General features: G+C 54.8%; 1 protein-coding gene across 1 annotated transcript in view; it reads left to right on the forward strand.

The window, feature by feature from the left end:
- The window catches only part of SRL (sarcalumenin), a gene marked incomplete at its 5' end in the record, with an annotated part of 14,036 nt that overhangs the window by 3,822 nt on the left and 7,047 nt on the right, over positions 1-3,167 (forward strand). The window lies entirely within an intron of this gene.

The raw sequence follows: 3,167 nt of genomic DNA on the forward strand, positions 1-3,167 counted from the left end.
TGTAGGCTGAGCACGGAACCCCGCCTGCTTCGGGTCCTCCACCTGCTCAGCATCAATGCCCTGTACCCCTGCCAAGCAGAGATCACGACCCAATGAAACAGGCTTGGCAAGGAAGCTTAGGACCTCTCAAGGCTGGGGATGAGCTTCCTGAGGGTGGCTGGAGCTGGCATCCTTCCTGCTCAGTACAGGACACAGCCATGTGGGCAGGGTATCCCTCAAGCTCAACAGCCTTCACTCATCCTGGGAGTTAGAGTTTCTACCCCTTGGCAATTACAGACCGACTGGATCAGGTGAGCCGGTCCCTGTGGCCACCAGCATTGGCTTGGGCTGAGCCCCATTAGTATACATGTCCCTCCAGAAGAGGAAAATGCAGTCCTGGCCCCAGGATGTTCACAAACTGCAGGAAGCTCTTGTGACCCACATGTCACAAGCAGCCTCATTTTCCAAGCACAGGTGGCTCAAGCCCAAGCCCTGTGTTCAGTGGGGACCCATGGGGCAGGGACAGGGCTGTAGAGTCCTCATCACCAGCCCAGGTTCTGTCCTGTCAAGACACAGAGCACCCTGGAGGTCATCCACAACTCACTCACAGTGCTTCTGGATAGGGCAGTTGTAGGTCTCACACAAAACCCCTGCCTAGCTGCCTCTCGCAGGCAGTTCCATGCTGCTGCCTTTGCAGTGCCTTTGTCACCTCCTTCTGTGCTTCCTGCCAGCAGCAGGGGACCATGATCTGCTTGCCATGTGGGAAGGGAACAGGGAGGCTCACAGGCCATGCTGCAGCCAGCATAGGAGAGCTGTCCTGCAGACCGTCACCTCATAACTGCTGTCACTCCAAGTGTGCTGGCCTGTCCCCTCCATGCAGCCAGCACAGTGCTGCCAGATACCTGGGAAAGGAGTACCAGGAGCTGTAAGACTGGCACCCCAGTTTGCATCTGCACAGCCTCTTCAGCAGTGGCACCATGCGGTGAGAACAGCCCAGCCATGCCCTGTCCCAGCTGCTTCCATCCTAGGCTCACAGATTCAGCAACAGCCCAACCTTCTCTCCAAGCTGCTGTGGTCTGTGTTGGTGGCAGCACAAGCATCTGCATTTGCTGGCAGCTCAGCCTTGGACACTGTTTAGGACAATATTCGGGGTTACAGGGGCAGCCTCTAACCCTCACTTTGCTGCTCACTGCCAGAGGATGCAGCCCCCAGTCTCAGTTCCCAGTGCACAACCCATTTCCTTGCTCAGGACATCCCACCCTGCCCTTCAGCCATCCTATGCTCAACCACCCACCTCCCTGCTCCCTTTTTGGGAGGAAGCAAGTGTTTCCCAGGCCCCTGCTTACTTCCTCCCTCCTAGCTCCTGAGGAAACAGCCACTAATCCTCATGCTTTCCAGACCTGAGGCCCCTCTCAAACCCAGCTCCTGAGCAGACAGGAGGTCCTGGAGTTCCTCACAGCACTCCACAGTCTGTTCCACTTCACCAAAAGGAACAACCATCCCTAAGACTGACAGCCCCCCAGGTCAGCTCCCAGCATGAGTGCCCAGCACACCCTGTTGTGTCCCAGTGGTGCAAATGCAACCCCAGGGCTGGTAACTCATGCTCACAGCCTCCTGGCCCTAAGGGAAGAGCACATGGATGCTGCATTCCCTGCAAGCCTTTGCTCTGCCACGAGAAGTCCTAGCCACATGCTCTCCTCAAAACATTTCTTTTGCCACCAAACTCCTTAAAGCATCCCTGACATCCCAAACATACCCTGAAACACAACCCCATGCTGGAAATCTAGTAGTTTGCCTTTAATACCCACAGATCCATCTTTTCCCAATCCCTCATTAGCAATGCAATTAGACAAACCTACAAATTAGAGGGTTGGTGTAGGGAGCTCATGTGACCTTGCGAGGCAGTGAGGACATGGTGGGGTTGAGGGAGCCTTCTCAGCTGCTTTGTCTGCACGGTGCCTGTGTCCTGAGGTTCCTTGCATTGGTGGTTCCCTGCAAGCTGGGAGACGTCCCCCCCTGCACCCCCACAGCAGGGGGGAGGCTGGAGGGCACAGAGCTGCCGGCTCAGTGGGCTGGGAGGAGCAGGACAGCTGGGAGAGCAGCAGGGCAGGCCTGTCATGGAATATGTGTGACCTTTGGAGGTGTAAGCCAATATAGAGGGGTGCCATCACAAGCACCTCGCCCCTCCATTACACAGCAGCCCTCCATTTTGTCTCCCTTCCCATCAGCTCTGCTCACACACACCAGTGTAAGCCGGGGAGCCCCTCTGCTCCCACCACTTGCAAAACCACCCATGTAGTTGAGTGTCAGGAGGGAGCTGGGACTGCCACCACCAACCTAAGAATGAACTGTCAGGGTGCATCCCAGAAAGCTCACAACCCTGCCCCTGCTTACAGCGTGTTTAAACCTGGCAGGTGCCACCTCCTGTTCCCTGCTGCCACCCTTCCGTGTCTCCACTCTGCCATCTCTCTGGCTGGGTCTGCCTGTGTGCTTGGTCACATTGAGACCACCCCACAGGGACTGTCCCTAGCTCAGGGGTGAGGGACTCTCCCAGTCTGGTGATGGGAAGCTTGCTGTGAACTCATGCCAGTTTGTGGTGCATGCTGGTAACCCTAATTATGGTACATTTACTTATATATATATGTAAGTATATATATAATGATACACATAAGTGTAAATACTTATGTGTATTACTTGCAGCCCAAAAAGCCAAACCAGGGGCATCAAAAGGAGCATGACCAGCAGGTCAAGGGAGGTGATTCTCATCCTCTACTCCACTGTGGTGACAACCCACCTGCAGTCCTGTGTCCAGCTCTGAGGCAACAACACAAGAGGGACATGGAGCTGTTGGAAGGGACATGAACGTGCTTGAGCAAGTCCAGAGGAGGCCACAAAGATGCTCAGAGGGCTGGAGCACCTCTCTCATGCAGAAAGGCTGAGACAGTTGGTTCTTGTTCAACCCGGAGAAGGCTCAGGGGAGACCTTATAACAGTCTTCCAATACCTAAAGGGGGATACAAGAAGACTGGAGAGGGACTTTTTACAAGGGCATGTAGTGACAGGACAAGGGGGATGGTTTTAAACTGAAGGAGGAGAGATTTAGATCAGACATTAGGAAGAAATTATTTCCTGTGAGGGTGGTGAGGCCCTGGCACAGATTGCCCAGAGAAGCTGTGGCTGGCCTGTCCC

Source organism: Nestor notabilis, unplaced genomic scaffold (genome assembly GCF_000696875.1).
Source record: "Nestor notabilis isolate BGI_N333 unplaced genomic scaffold, ASM69687v1 scaffold19012, whole genome shotgun sequence".
Classification (NCBI taxonomy): Eukaryota; Metazoa; Chordata; class Aves; order Psittaciformes; family Psittacidae; genus Nestor; species Nestor notabilis.